The sequence below is a fragment of the Lolium rigidum genome, chromosome 1 (assembly GCF_022539505.1).
Source record: "Lolium rigidum isolate FL_2022 chromosome 1, APGP_CSIRO_Lrig_0.1, whole genome shotgun sequence".
In the NCBI taxonomy this organism is placed as follows: domain Eukaryota; kingdom Viridiplantae; phylum Streptophyta; class Magnoliopsida; order Poales; family Poaceae; genus Lolium; species Lolium rigidum.
The window spans coordinates 311592877-311608900 of record NC_061508.1 but is presented as its reverse complement, the minus strand read 5'-3'; the positions used below and the strand labels follow the sequence as shown (position 1 = coordinate 311608900).

Here is a 16024-nt window from a genome sequence, read left to right as displayed (position 1 = left end):
AGTGGATTTGTTGCCACCGGGTGGCACTGCCCCCCCATTAGCTGTCGTCGGATGGACCGTTTGAGATTCGTGCTGACGTACCTGACATGTGATGCGATGCATTTAATACTCTTGGAAACACGCTGAGAACTGGTTAAAACCCTAATTAGGCGCTGCCGTCTCAGCGTTATGCATGACGACGCAGCGCATGGCTCGCTGCAACGATCATTGTGTCTGCCCCTGTTCGCTAAATTGTGTGCATCTGTAGCATTGGATACATTTTGGGCCGCGCATTATTTGCTGCCATTGCACTTTCTGCTAGCTACACTGCGCGTTTCATGAATGCCTCGCGGGTTCGCTCGAGCTACGTGCTTATTTGGAGTAAGGATTGCCGACAATCCAGGTAGGTGAAACTCGCATGCGCGCGTTCCGCACAGTACGCTGCCATGCACCTGGTCAGCGAATTACTTTCTGCATCGGAGTACATGCAACTCTGCATGATACATATAGGCACTACAGTGCCGTTGCTGGGGCAGTCGGCGGTTGAAACGGGTCGCACGAGAAAAGGAACCTTTCTGGGCCAACTATTAATGCCCTCCAACCTTCCGACATTAGGTTCGAAAATAAATACAACGGGTTGATGGCTTTAATTACTAGGTGTGACCAAACATACAGCCGACGTAGTGCTTTGTCTTTAATTAATTCATCGACAAAACACAATTAGTATGCCGCGTGACTACTGCTTAGATAAAATAACTACTCTATATATGGAGTTTGCTGTCCACTGTTCGGACAAAGTTAACCAGACGATGTGTTTGATAACTGTTCTATACTTGCTACACCACAATTGACTAGCCCGGACCACCCTCTGCACAACCCCCTCTTCTACGTGTAACTTTTCAGTCTCTGACCCACCTCAACACTGCGCTACACTGTCTCTGGGCAGGTGATTTGCAGTGCTGCTGCTAATTAGAGCACAGGCTTGATCCACTCTCATGCATGCAGTAGGAATCGCGACGCAACAACGGACGGCATCGGGTTGGGGGGCAGTGCCACCGGGTGGCAACACTCTATTTTGCATATCATATTAGTTACTTCCAAAAGTTACAGCTTCCTTAGGGAAACTGCATATGATGAAAGAAAATTTGAAGGCTCTAATGCTAAAAGTTCAACCAGCATAAACTAACTAGCATGCACAAAAGCGGAAGTGCATAGGTTGTCAGCTTCTACTACTCATGATCATCTAATTAACAAAAACATAAGTACTGCCTACTGAAGTACTGTATACTGCAGTTGTAAATATACTAAATCAAACACCCACCTGGAGATGGCTTGATATGTTCCCCAAGGTCAAATTCAAATTATTGACATTCATGTACCGACGAATGTTTCTAGGCGTAGCAACTGTTAGCAAAAAAAAACCACAAAAAGGACATGTTTAGCTGTTAAACATAACAAATTACTGATTTATGCCAAGTGAAGATAGCCTTACACTCCCCAAGCACTTGAACAGCCCGCAAGAACCTTTCATGGAGCTGACTGGTCCACGTGAACCGACACAGCTTCTTTGAGCTATGTGCTTTGAACACATAAGGTTCTTCGCCCTCAGTTTCAGACCTGTGATTTTTAGCAGATGAGGAATCCATTCTACCTTGGGTTTTCTTTGGAATGCTTGTTCCCTCAGGTAGCACCCTTTTAGATTTGTGTTGCCGTGCTTTGTGCAACAGAATGTTGACGGTTTCGGTGCCAAACGGCTTAAGCACATTGAAGCATGATCCTAGGGTCATACGTTCAGAGACTGCCTCTACATCATCATAAGCACACATTGCTGCAGCCAAGGAACAATACCCTTAGATTAATGAGTTTGGATGGCAGAAATTTTCTTAAAATATTGCAGCTCTGTGTATAAATACTCACTGACGAAAGGCACTCCGAATGCCTCCAGAATCTGGTGAAACACCACCAAAGTTCCATTCGCTGTATTGGCAGGATGAACTTCCGCTACCACCAAATCAAGCTCCTGACCCTTAACAACCCCCCTTTCAAGGGAATCGAGGGCTTCTTCTGCTGCTTGGAAGGGCAGAACTATGGAACAGTGGAAGTTAGACTCGAATCTTTGGAGAGTAAAAAAGCAAAAACCATGTTAGCATGTTCAAATATTGCTACATTACTATCCTAACCCCCACTTGTACTATTACGGTAAGTGAGTATCTTATAAGGACCAATATAGCTACTTGATATCTGGGCATATGCTTTTCTCATTTCACCTCATACTCCAACACTTCGGTAATCTAATAGAACTTGGACGGTCAATCTAGCAGTTATATACTGCCTTTCTGTCTAAACCATATAAAGTCCATTAAATATATTCTGCACATACATGTAACATAATCTAATGGAACTTCCAAGGGTAACACAGTAACACTATATCCTATATGGAACATTGGAACTGCATCTGCTTCCTTTCTGTTTAAAAATGTCATATACCAATGGAAATGCTCCACATATGATGATGGTTGTACATGATCCATATATGATTTAGAGGACAGATTTGCTACCATGTGGGCCATAGCTCGCTGAGCCCTGTGTGATGAGAAACGCTCTATATCTATTGCATGCAAGCCAGACAACCACTAGTTAGTGGTCGAGATCAAGATGGACAGACATAAAGTTCCCACTGGGCGACCGTACACCCCGACTTCCCGCTAAACAGCCGTACTCCCAAACTTCCAACCAAACAGCCATACACAGACAGTACGAAAATATGAAACGTCCAAACTTAAATAAGATGTGCCTCTGCGGATAGAAGACGCCAACGGTCATCAAATTGTGTCTTTCATAGTACCCCATGAATAGCACGTATCAGGTGCCCATTGATTGGAAGGTAGAAAGGGTCTCAGTTCCTCTTCTTACGGAATGAAACAAATTTTAAAGCCTTTAAAATAGTTTCATGAATATATTTTTAACTTAATATAGAGAAATGCGTGCCAACTCTGCCAGCCAACTTAAACACACAAAAACTGAAACAATTAAGTAGCAGCGACTAATATAGTGTATAAATTCTTCCAATCCAATTCTGAAAAGAACTTAAATATATTGAAACAATACCAAGTTAGGCCCTGAGTTGGATTTTGACCACTAACAGAATATTCGTAGATACAATGAAAAAATCCTTGTGTAAGTTAAGAAGTACACTGTTCTAAAAAAATCCTTGTGTAAGTTAAGAAGTACACTATTCTAAAAATAATTTGAATATGTTGACACAATACAATTTAGGCCTTACGTTGGATTTTGATCACTCACATTCGTGGGTAATACGGAAAAAAAACCGTGCAAATTAAGAAGTACACTGTTCTAAGCAAAAGAGTGCGCAATTTACAACAGAGATTTGTCCTGAAATAAAAATAGCTCAGAAAACCATGGGATTAAGAGTACCGCTGCGCTACAGCATGAGGCATATCACGCATGATCGAATCTCATATGTCTGTGACATCAGCTGCCTCACGCCCCAGAGCACCAGTGCGTGTGCCCACGGCAAACCAACACGGCACTGAAGCACATCGCGCCAAAGGCCTTTTTCCAAACATGTGCTTATTATATTTCCCGTTAAGAGTATACCATGGACATTGGCTATCAACTAGAACAAATATCCAATTGTGCGTAGTTAAGAAAGTGTAATCTATCACATAAAACCTGAGGTAGTGACATCTTAGGTATGTGTTGATCTTACCTGTAGATTTTCCTATTGAATGATTGGCCTGGTATATATTTGTTGCAATCATTCACCAACCATACCAGATCCAAATGATATTTTTTCTAAAATACACGAAAGCTTGCTTGCCTTTGTATTAGATCCAAAATGATGTACCAATTATCTTTCATCCTCCCTTTAAAAACACCTTTTTTACATGGAAGGGGGAAAGAATACAGAATGGAGATGCTTAGGAATTGAAATGCGCACCTTTGAAGTTGAATTTCGCAAGTGTGTCGGAGATGGCCAACAGGGATACCGGATCATGATCAAGAACTAAAACTGAACCATTTTCCATTGCAGGTCAGTGTGACCCTATGGTAAGCAGAGGAGGCTACAATGTTTATGATGGATCTAATACCTTCTTTTGGAGTGAGACCTTCACCGAGGGCAAAACATAGGGTGTTATATAGCAATAAAGTTAGAAAAAGACAAGAATTTAAGGAGTAGTGTCCATCCTTATTCAAAGCTGACTTGTATTTCGGCGTTCAAAGTGGAAGTTGAACAAGATATACTGTTTTGGCAATACATGTGAACCTCATCATTATTTTGTCCTCTTGTGCTTCAGTTTCCCATGTAAAGAACATGTAAAGACATGAACCCTTATGAATCATGACTTCATGCTATCTGTTCTCTCTGACCATACTGGCTTTTTACACACTCTCTGTTGTGACTCGACCTGCATTTCAAACAGTATATGGCAAAAACAAATCAACTAATTCACAGGCAATATACACCCTATGGTTAACCCAAATGGGACAGCAGTTCAGTAATAACCATATTTAATGTGCACTGTCATTTACCAAAAGAGTAGTATGCCAACCTAAGTTTTCCAAGGTCCTCGATACTTTTGTGTGTTGCTGTGCCGGTATCGGATTCCACACCTGATTTGGATATTTGTCGTATTGAAATAGCTTCCACTTAAAATAGTTACGAAAAAGGAGACGATAAGCTTTTAGTTTCCAATACCATAGGCCAAAAAAAAGCCCACGAACAAATCCTTCATCTGATACAGACCAAGACCAACCATAGCCTTCCTTTGGCACACTGGCAAACATAATGATAGATACCTAAACAAAGCAAACATGCCATTCACCTACTAATTGGCAAACATATTGATACTTCAGTAACAACTTACAACCATTAAAACTTCCTAGTCCTAGAGGGTCTCAACTTTGGAATGTCAAAACATACCAATGGTGTCAGTGAAGTAATGTGCTGTTTTAAGATAATTTCTCAGGCAAAAGTCTGAAAGGTAAATAAGGCAATCATTGGTCAACTACATCACGTATAAACTGCAACGGTTTTACAGCATGCTGTCATGCATAACAAGAAGTCTAGTACTAGGAGTCATTCTGTGCACAGGCGTCGTGGGGATATCTCACATAATCAATGCATGGTGGTGAATTTGAGTTTGCGGTGGTACATCACACATGGCTGGCAATATTGCAAACTTGCACTCATACATGCATGCATGAGCACTAATTTCTACCCTGTACAAATAATTTGACAACAGACAAAAAAAAACACTTGCGCTCGCTGCAATGGCATCACAATTTTAATGTTGCAACAGACACTCACTCTAGCCCCAATTGCATCACCATATCTGCTCGTATTTAGGCATCAAATACCTATATATGGACCTATCCGCACGAAAATGTACCAAGAAAGCTAATGTAACATGCAATTGTTTTGATAAAAAGGTATAGGACCAATTCCTTAAAAAGCAACATATACACATGCTATTAATTATTCATCATTTCCAGAAACAGTGGTGGAGAAATGATTTAACCAAGTTCGGGGTCATTGCAGTCTAGGATTGGGAGTGTGAAATTGAGGAAGATACACCCAGGGCCAAGCTTAAAACTACTAAAACTCATCTCCACAGCTCGGGCAGCCACCGTGGTTTCCCGGGCTTGTCTCCACTCTTATCCAGAATGATATATGCCATGTCCAGTGTGGTGCATATGTGTTTTTTGAGGAATTAACTACACATAAATTATGCGAAGGAGCTAGCTGTCTGGCCATATCTTTATTAGAAATTAAGTTGCATGATTTTTTTAAGGAATTTGTTCCATGACACACTACCAAAAGGATAGTCGCATGTCTCTCTTCTGAACTAGCATGTCTTCTCGGAACTGAGAATATATTAAACACATGCGTGTACTTCAATGATCAATTCCTGATAAATTTCTCCTTACTTTCCCTATATATAAAAATAACATACAGAAAATACTATTTTCCTATAAAAAATACTATTTTCACGTCGATGAATTGTATGTAAGTCAAATGACACATGAAGTGTTCCCCCTCAGTGGCAATGCATTATGCACATACTAGGGATATGGTTCTGCCGTACCACCCTTAGTTGTTGTATTGTATGTAATGTAAACAAAAACAAACAGTAGGCAGTAAACCTGAATTATCCTTGTTTCGCGCCATGCTTGAACAAATAAAAATATCTCATGTTTTCACAACACAAAAGAGCCAGGAATATTGGTATTGCTTGCAAATATGCATGTAGCCCGCAGCCTAGATCTCCACTGAATGCCCACTACTGAGTAACTGAGAGCACACACTGCATATAGGCCGCAGCCTTTTATGTTAGCTTAACATAAAAGAAAGTTTGAACCGCATTCCAGACGTTAGAGCGGGGAAAACATTATTTATTTTTACACTTTACACATATATAGTGTCTGAGGTGCTTGGATGGTAAACAGAGTGCAAAAACATGTTTATAGGGCCGCATAACAGGCTGTATGCTATGGACAGGAATTATCCCCCTGTTACAGCATGTGAAACAAAATATTTACAAGGTTTCATGAACCAGTTAAGCGGATAATTGTTTACGAGGCCAGCTACTGAGTTTGCAAGTTTCCAGCCCATTTGTAAATCACTAAGTTAGAAAATTGTAATCAGAAATTGGCGTGTAGCGATGCATCCTGAATGGCTTCCCTATAGATGTATGTTATAGTATGGTGGAAGAAAACTGAAAGTGCATGAACATATACAAACTGCCAGTGTGCTGATTCACAAAAGCACTTGCTAATTCATAGTTCCGGGGCTTTCACCGGTTCACATTGCAATGCATGATTTGATACACAAAGAGGGACAGGTCGATTCAGATATCCCAACCCGAAGGAAGAGATCCCAGACGAGAATGCCCTCCAAATCATCAACATCTATATTATGGGTTAATAATGGAAGCCGATTTTGTTTCAGATAATCGAATAGCTAGCAGGGAGTAGCAGACAGTCGACCGCGCCCACACCAATCGGAATCTGGAAAAGGGCCACATGCTGGCATCAAATTCGGTAATAAGCAACAATCAAAGCATACAGGGACTTAAACAAAAGATTTAACCAAAATAACCGACAGTAGGGCACGTAGACGCTCCCGGCGTGGAGCGTACACTTATGAACCGACGGTGCGAGTAATGGGAGAGGAAAGGCAACCGCCCAGGGCGCCGGCGCCGGCGGTGCCTGTCGCGGATACCGAGAGGCGTAGGAGGAGGCGTCGCGCCTCCCGACAATCTAGCCGACCTCGGGATCCCTTTTCTCCTCTCTCTCGCCGCCGGTCGCCGCATCGCCATGCGCCGCCCTGGAGCTCACACGGGAACTTCAGAGTTCAGACTGGTTTCCCTAGCGAATGGGCTTAGTTTACTCATGGGCTCCAAATGCTCTAACAAAGTGGCCCATAAGGCTTTGAAAGGAACGACCGTTTCCCGTGTTACTGGGCTTAACCACTTTCGGTGGCTGAGAAGGTTGAAACCTGAACCTGTACCTTATTATCGTATAACCTTAAAAAAAAGGCATTCTAACATAATCAGGTCTTTAAAAAATTACTAATCAGGTCTTTAATATCCACCCAAAAAATTACTAGTACTTATTACTTATCCTAGAGAATAATACCGATATGGATAAATTTTACATGGTTAGTATACTTATCATTAGAAGACAGTACAAAAACTATGGTCAAAGTGATTTAGAGTGAGTATTATAGTATTGATTTCACATAATAAATGAAGTTGGAGTGTTGCTACCGGTGATGCGTGTTTGTTGTCTTCTTCTTCTTTATGAAAGCGGAGAAACTTACCGCTCTTCTGATTTAAATTTGTTTCCACGCTTTAATTCTATACGGGTCAGAAGAAAAGGGTCAGTCAAGTCAAATGGGTGATCTTTTGGCTACCTGGAGCAAATGACGAACATTAATACGAAGATACTTTCGCACTTATACATATGAATATAGGTGTTTCTATCACCATTCGTTTTACTTTGATATTCGAATAAAAGAAGTAAAAAAATTCATGAAAATACTTAAAAAAATAGAGTAATCTTGTAAAACTTGACAGTGTATGTATTTGTGCATGTCTGTAAAATTTCATGAAAAAAACATATATGGTATATCACGTGTCCTAAAAAGGCAAAAAAAGAAGTGATGTAGAACAGCTACACCATTTTCTTTCTTTTTGGTTCACAAAAAAATCCTTTTCCCCTAATGTGAACGTTGGACATGAACATGTACGCAGTTATCTTTTTCCGAAAAAAAAATGTGACATCTTTTTTTTTCCGAGGTAGAATGTGACATCTGAAATGCCATTTGTTTATAGAAGCTGGAGTGTGCTGACATGGGACTGCGGGTGGCAGAGCGAGCAGCAAGCAAGGATCATGCAGATGCAGTCGTCCGTCACTCCAGCTTGAAGCCGCGATCGCACGCGAGGAGTACAGTCACTGGAGACGCTGCAGATAGATATAGATAGATCATACTAGAGATGCGGTCAGACGCGGCTGGACGGTGGCCGGACCCTGAGCACGAGGCAAGCCACGTCGATCCCACGAGGCGGCGCTTCAATTATTGCACGCATGTCTCCCGGCCTTCATGTGACGCAAAGCAGATACTACCAACCTCCGTGCTGTGCTTGATGCTCTACGGCTGGCTGGATGGATGGTTGAGTGAAAAACAACCGAATTTAAACTAAGATCCACACTTCTCGACGTCGGTCGGCGGGGCGATGGCCTTGCTTCATCGTTATTCCTTCGCCTACATCATACATACGCTCCTGCCACTGCCGGTGCTAGGAGGTCGACGGTGAGGACTCCACGTGCATTTTACATCATCAATGTAGTGACCCATATGATTCCTCAACACTGGTCATCTATCATATATTTATTTTTTCCACCGGGAAACCATCTGACCTAGGCGCTTTATTTTTTTTCCAACCGCTTCATAGATTTCTTTTTCTTTAAAATCAGCTGTCAAAATTTTATACTTTGCTTAACATCTTGATTCATTGACTTAGTCATCCCAGGTAGTAGGAATTGTTGGTTCGAATAAGGTTTTGTAATATTTAGAAATGTAGTTTTTTAAAGTTTTTTGCCCCACAATGGTTCGTTCCTCTTGCTCTATGTGACATCCTGGCCTAGAGCTTAATAGGATTAGTTCTCATGTCAATAGGTTGCAGCTTCTTTTCCGAAAGCTCATTACCAAAGAACTCTGAGGTTAAATGTGCTTGGTCCGGAGCCATTTGAGGATGGGTGATCGATCGGGAAGTAATTCCCAGGTGTGCACGAGTGAGTACAAAGTGCGCAGAAGAGACTAGTGTTTGTTTCTGGGACTAGTCTAAAGATCCTAGAGAGCTATCAGAGGTAACAGGCCCGGGCGGGAGTGGCCGGGGTGTTACATTTGGTATCAGATTCGACCTTCGCGGCAACACGGGCGTGTGACGGTCAGGGGCGCGGACATGTGGCCCGTCAAGGCACATGTACCTGCACGGGACGCATGGACGTGTGTCAAGAGGGGACGTTCCTGGTTTGGGGCTGATCGATGAGGGCGTCGATCTTCTAAGTGTGACCGGGAAGTAATTCCCGAGTGTGCATGAGTGAGAACAAAGTACGCTGAAAAGATTAGTGTTGGTCCGTGGGGCCAATCTAGAGACCTAGAGAGCTACCAAGGGTACCAGGCCCGGTCGGGGGTGGCCGAGGTGTTACACTCTAGTTGAAATATTCGTTGGTGATAAGATGAAAGTATTTTGTATTGTCCCTCCTTTTTAAATAAGTTTAACCTTCGCACGTTGAGACCATTTGGATTCGTCCATACGTCCCAATTTTAGCAAATCATCATTAGCTTTACGCATAGAAGTTCTCTCATCATCGCTAGGTGAAACTAGCTCCTCTTTGCAATGCAAGGAGTCAATTATACTAGCGAGTCTCACTTTTTCAAATTTATAATGGCCACATAAATTACGGCCCCAACCTCGAGGGAAATGTCGAAGATATCTAATTTTGTTCTGCCAAAATTTCATAGGATTGGCTCCTTCAAAAATAGAAAACCACTGTTGAGCTACCATTTGTGAAAAAACTTCTATTTTGAGCCAGGCTAGTTCGAAATAGAAATTGGATTTGTTGCCTATAAAGACTTGGTCCCCAGAATCTGAAATAAGCGGTGTATGGTCTGATCCAGACTTAGTAAGTGCTCTCACCGAAGCTTAAAATCTAGGTTTTAAGTAAGAGCACTGAAAATAAACGACCACTGCATATTAAAATTATCATTATTCTTCACAATTTCAGATCAAGGGTTCTCTTTTGGAATTGTCTCTGATTGTTAGCAGTGCTCTACTTTTCGTGACATCCAGAATGGAGAAGTTCTATCTTTGCAAAAATATAGAAACGTGTGACAGATCTCTGTATGCATGGGAGCTTTTGAGTCCAGAGGCGACAACCAAACAAAGCTTTGGTATGAATTCAAAATATGCAGTTCAGCTTTGTGGCCATTTGATGCTTAGTCTGGTTGATGACGCGACCTCCTGCTACTGGATGAGAACAACACTCCGGGCATTTCTAAAGGAGTAATAAAAAATATTGCAATGAACAACTGTAACTACTTGTAAAGGTTCTAGATTGGAAAGTTCTCCACGTGATAGTGCATCAGAGCTAGCCTTTGTCCTAGTCATTTGGCAATATCAGAATGTTCAATGGGGTTCATTCTTTCGAGAGGAGATGGAGTCACATAATCAACAAGAAGCTGGCTTGGGATGCTACTTCCACATGCCCTCCTTGCTATTTGGGTTCAATATTAATCAGCTACAACACATGATGGAATACCATGGGATCCTGGAGGCATTCTTGTAAACAAAATCCGAGCTATTGTTTAGGGATAAACAATGTTGTGTAACACCCTGCATATCCTGTGAACCGCATTTAAGTGTTGGGCTCTGCCCAACCGAGTAGCCTTGGGGATTTATCTGGTCGCCGTTTTCTTAGAGTGGTGGATCTCGTTATAGGTTTGGTAATGAATTCAAGAATTTAATGGCGATGACTTCAGCTCTAGGGTAGGGGCACGTGCACAAAGACTTCCCAACTGGCATCAACAACGTCACGCCAACTCGGTAGTAGTGGTCTCTAGGTGTTCTATGAACCTCAATTTAATTTTTATTATGTTTGGGGTGCTTTGTACTTCTTGTGAGCTCATGAAATAGATTCATATCTTTTCTGCAAAAAAAATGTTTTTTTTTGACATATCCTCTAAACCGGACTTGAGTGTTGAGCTGGTGTACGTGGGCTTGGCCCAACCGAGCAGCCTTGGAGATGGGAGGATAAAAGACAGAGGAGGTCAACATCCAACAAAACAAAATTGAACTGAACCTAATCCACTCGTCTAGCTTCTTTCCTCCCGCCTGGGTTCTTGTTTTGAAGTCCGTTTGCTACCCCAAGCAACCATTGTATCCAGTTTGTATCAATTTCACGTCCCGGCGATCGCCAGCGCCAACACGATTGTGACAGTATGTTCATTCTTTTGATAAGCTTCGTCGACGTTAGATCGAGCAGCATGTGATTAATCAACTCAATCCATATGTAGATGTCAGCAATGTCGATAAAAGTGAAACTCGAACCAGGTTGTCGCCGTGTACTCAAGTCGATCATGTGCACAGCACTGTGGCGGCAGCGGTGAGAGGCTCAAAGGCGCTCTGCCCTTGCTCTGGGGCTTCGGAGATGGTCGACGACTCGGACGAAAGTCTTGCCTAGCTTGGGTTGGGCCGGTGGCGACGGCGCCCGTGGGCGTCGTTCCCCTCCTTGGAGGCGTCGCCGTGGAGTGTCGGCATCTCCCTACCCTTGGAGTTCGGGTGTCTTCGGGCGAAAGCCTTGATCCGGTGCGGATCGGCACGATGGCGGCGTTTCGTGACTCTGTTGAGAGCTTCGTGCGTGAAGACACGATGCAGAGGTTCCTTGCGGCTCTAATCCGGTGGCGCAGCGGTCCGAGGCAGTTTTCCAGGGCGCTATGCACGCCTTTGCTGGCATTTCTTGAGGACGTCTTCTTGGGTCCGACCAAGTCCCGCCATTGATCTCCTTCGGATGGTGCGTTGATGAGGAAGGCCTTGCCGGAGTTGTTCTTCTACGGAGGTGTCGGCGTCGGTCGAGACGTGGCTTGGTTCTTTGCTTAGGACAGGTGCTTTGTGTTGTGGTTATTTCGTCTGTAGCCGGTGTGTGTGGGGTTACCCTCGTTGCTTGTAGCGAGTGGTGCCGTTCTTGTATTCAAACCTCTGCCTTCTATAAAGATATGGTACGCCTTTGGCGTACTCTCGGAGGGGGGGCGATCATGTGCACAGCGCTTGACCGGGTGCATGGGTTAGGCAACGCTACGAGTCTATATCTAGCACTGGTCATGTGCCATGAGATATTTAATTTAAAACTTCCCGATGATCCGATTGATTGGAAGTTATTTATTCTTTGATATGACAGGTACAGATCCTGAAAGAGAAGACAGGTAGACTACGGTAGATAACTTTTTTTTTTGAGATTTACTACGGTAGATCACTAACTGATAGAACTTCCCACTCTTTTCCATAACAACCATTGTCCTGTGTGCGTGCATGGACGTACAGCACCACATTTTTGTGCATGTAGTCAGGCAAACTCCCGATCCTCTCATCGCGAAGCTGAACTGCAAAATGCTCGCCGGTGACCTAATAAACAGAATACGTATCTAGTTCTTCCATGCCATATTTTCCTTAGTCGAGAATGAACACTGTGGCTGGTTCACCCGAAAGGAAAGGTGTTTAGAGCAACTCTAGCGGATACCGAATAATCTGATACTACATATCCGGGATCAGGTACCCAAAACGTGTTTAGGGTTCTACAAATCGGAGGTGCATAACAGAAACAGGAAACCATACTTGGAAATTCAAAAGGAGGAATTGGGCATTTTTTTTCTGAGTGATAGTTCATCTTGCATACTAGTTCATATACTTATATACATATTACAAACAATAATTAAAACGAGATTACATGTCTCATAACCTAGATACTTAGCTAGATTCTCAGGGTGACTAACCCTAAACACTTCGCGTCGTTGTGCTCACCGGCGCATCGTAGATACCGTCGCCGCCGTCAGTAGAAGGCTGAGGAACCTGTGCTGGCTGTTGAGGTTCTTGAGGATCGCAACCTGCAGGTCGTGCTCTCCCTTCGCCTCGTCGATGCCCTACTGCGATGCGGCGTCCCCGGGATTCTCTCTCGCCGTTTCGCGTGCCTCCATAAAGACCTGCAAGGCCGCAACACATTTCGAGAGCGCTGGAGGACCAGAAACATGATGTTGTTCACAAGGTCTCAGCCGGGGTCATTGCGCCATGAGCTCGGGTTGTTGCACATGAACATGGCTCCACGGGCCGAAAAGGACCGGAGTTTTTCGGGTCCAGCCTGTTTTACCGGTTCTTCTAGAGTTGCTCTTGTGAAACAAAGTTGCCCGTTCTCTCACCATGTTCGAGTAAGGAGTATGGCCCGCCAAACTTGCACGTGCCTTTTCTAGTTTATCTATTTTTAACATTAACAACAGTAGTTCTTTAATTTTCGTTGTAACACCATCCGAGGTCGAGGAACTCTCATAGTAGCATTAAGAAGAAGAGAGTTGATCCAAATAATGAGAGGACCTAATCCGAAAAACGCACATCTAGTATAGGTAATTAAGTAAAACCGAGGAAAAAAAATCACACACATGGTCACACAACCACTAAAGCGCGGAATAACCGCCATCTCCTTGCCGCCGATGGGAGAAGCCATAACCGAAGCACAACGGGCCTAGGTTCATCCAAACCGTAGAACAACACACATCTGGATAACAATTTCAGCTTGTACCCTCACTCGGAGATGTCGATTTCCTTCCAGCATCGACATTGCCACCGCTCGCATCACCTAGAAGGGTCATAATTCCTAAAACTACACCTCCAAGGAAGAAGCGGAGTTGAAGAAGTTGTGGTAAGCCGGTGTGGAACTTCACGGCGACCCATCATAAGAAGAAAACGACACTCAAACAGCTGACACAGACAAAATCGGACAAGGTACATCATAAGTTTTTCTAAAGAAACACACAACATAAGTTCCTTTTTTGCGAAAAAACAGTACAATCAAAGACGCTGACATATACGCACATATACTCACCCCTATGAACGCACGCACACTCTACCAGTGGCGGACGCAGGATAGAACTGGGGGGGCACACCTCCAAAAAAAAAATCACCATTCCCAATTGTGAAAAAAGTTTGTAAAATAAGTGGTATATAAGATAAATCGGTTGTCAACATTGCAGTTTAATACATATATCAAATATGCATAATTACAATGCAAATAGTTTAAAATATGAAAAGAATCTTACATGATAAAATATAGTATAAATAGAAAATTACATTAAAAATACACTTTAAACATTCGCCGTCACCACCAGTAGAAAAATATCAATTTGAGAAGCATGTAAAAAATATCAACTTGAGTGTTGGGCTGGTGTACGTGGGCTTGGCCCAACCGAGCAGCCTTGGAGATGGGAGGATAAAGGACAGAGGAGGTCAACATCCAACAAAACAAAATTGAACTGAACCTAATCCACTCGTCTAGCTTCTTTCCTCCCGCCTGGGTTCTTGTTTTGAAGTCCGGTTGCTACCCCAAGCAACCATTGTATCCAGTTTGTATCAATTTCAGGTCCCGGCGATCGCCAGCGCCAACACGATTGTGACAGTATGTTCATTCTTTTGATAAGCTTCGTCGACGTTAGATCGATCAGCATGTGATTAATCAACTCAATCCATATGTAGATGTCAGCAATGTCGATAAAAAATGAAACTCGAACCAGGTTGTCGCCATGTACTCAAGTCGATCATGTGCACAGCGTTTGACCGGGTGCATGGGTTAGGCAACGCTACGAGTCTATATCTAGCACTGGTCATGTGCCATGAGATATTTAATTTAAAATTCCCTATGATCCGATTGATTAGAAGTTATTTATTCTTCGATATGACAGGTACGTCGAATACAGATCCTGAAAGAGAAGACAGGTAGACTACGGTAGATAACTAACTGATAGAACTTCCCACTCTTTTCCATAACAACCATTATCATGTGTGTGTGGAACTTGTGTGGAACTGTGGACAGCACCACATTTTTGTGCACGTACATGGTAAATCCCGATCCTCTCATCGCAAAGCTGAACTGCAAAATGCTCGTCGATGGTCTAATTTTTTCGAAACGGGGAAACATACTCCAACCCTCTACATCAATTGATGCATACTAATACATATCTAGTTTTTCCATGCCTTAATTTCCTTAGCCGAGAATGAACACTGTGGCTGGTTCACCCGAAATGAACGGTGTTTAGAGCAACTATAGCGGATACCGAGTAATCCAATACTAGATATCTAGGATCGGGTACCCAAAACGCATTTAGGGTTCTTGAAATCAGAGGTGCATAACACAAACCGGAAACCATACTTGGAAGTTAAGAAGGATGACTTGGGCTTTTTTTTTTCTCAGTGACAGTTCATCTTGTTCCATACTAGTTCATACTTATATACATATTAAAACCAGTAATTAAAAAAGATTAAAGGTCTCAGAATCTAGATACTTAGCTAGATTCTCTCTTAACCGTAAACACTCTGAGTCGTTGCGCTCATCGAAGCAACATAGATACCGTCGTCGCCGTCATTGAAGGCTAAAGCGTACAGACGAATATGTGGTGGATTTTGAGGCTCTCGAGGATCGCATCCTGCAGGTTGTGCTCTGCCTTCGCCTCCTCGATGCTCTGCTGCGATGCGGCATCCTCGGGATTCGCTCTCGCCATTCCACGTGCCTCCAGGAAGACCTGCAAGGCTGCAAAACATTTCGGGGGTGCTGGAGGACCAGAAACATGATGTTATTAAGTATTAACAAGGTCTCAGCTGGAGTCGTTGCGCCATGAGCTCGGGTTGCATCAGAACAAGGTGCCACGGGCACGCACCTGCCGCGAGCGCCATGGCTCCATGGCCCGAAAACGAGACCT

At 43.2% G+C, this 16024-nt stretch overlaps 1 long non-coding RNA gene across 1 annotated transcript; it reads right to left on the bottom strand.

Annotated features, from left to right (window-relative positions):
* Positions 1 to 1300: 1300 nt before the first annotated feature.
* Positions 1301 to 1947, bottom strand: LOC124684150. Its single transcript, XR_006996925.1, has 3 exons — positions 1897 to 1947; positions 1472 to 1807; positions 1301 to 1383 (listed from the first exon to the last, which is right to left on the bottom strand). It is a non-coding gene; the product is annotated as an uncharacterized LOC124684150 (long non-coding RNA).
* Positions 1948 to 16024: the final 14077 nt, after the last annotated feature.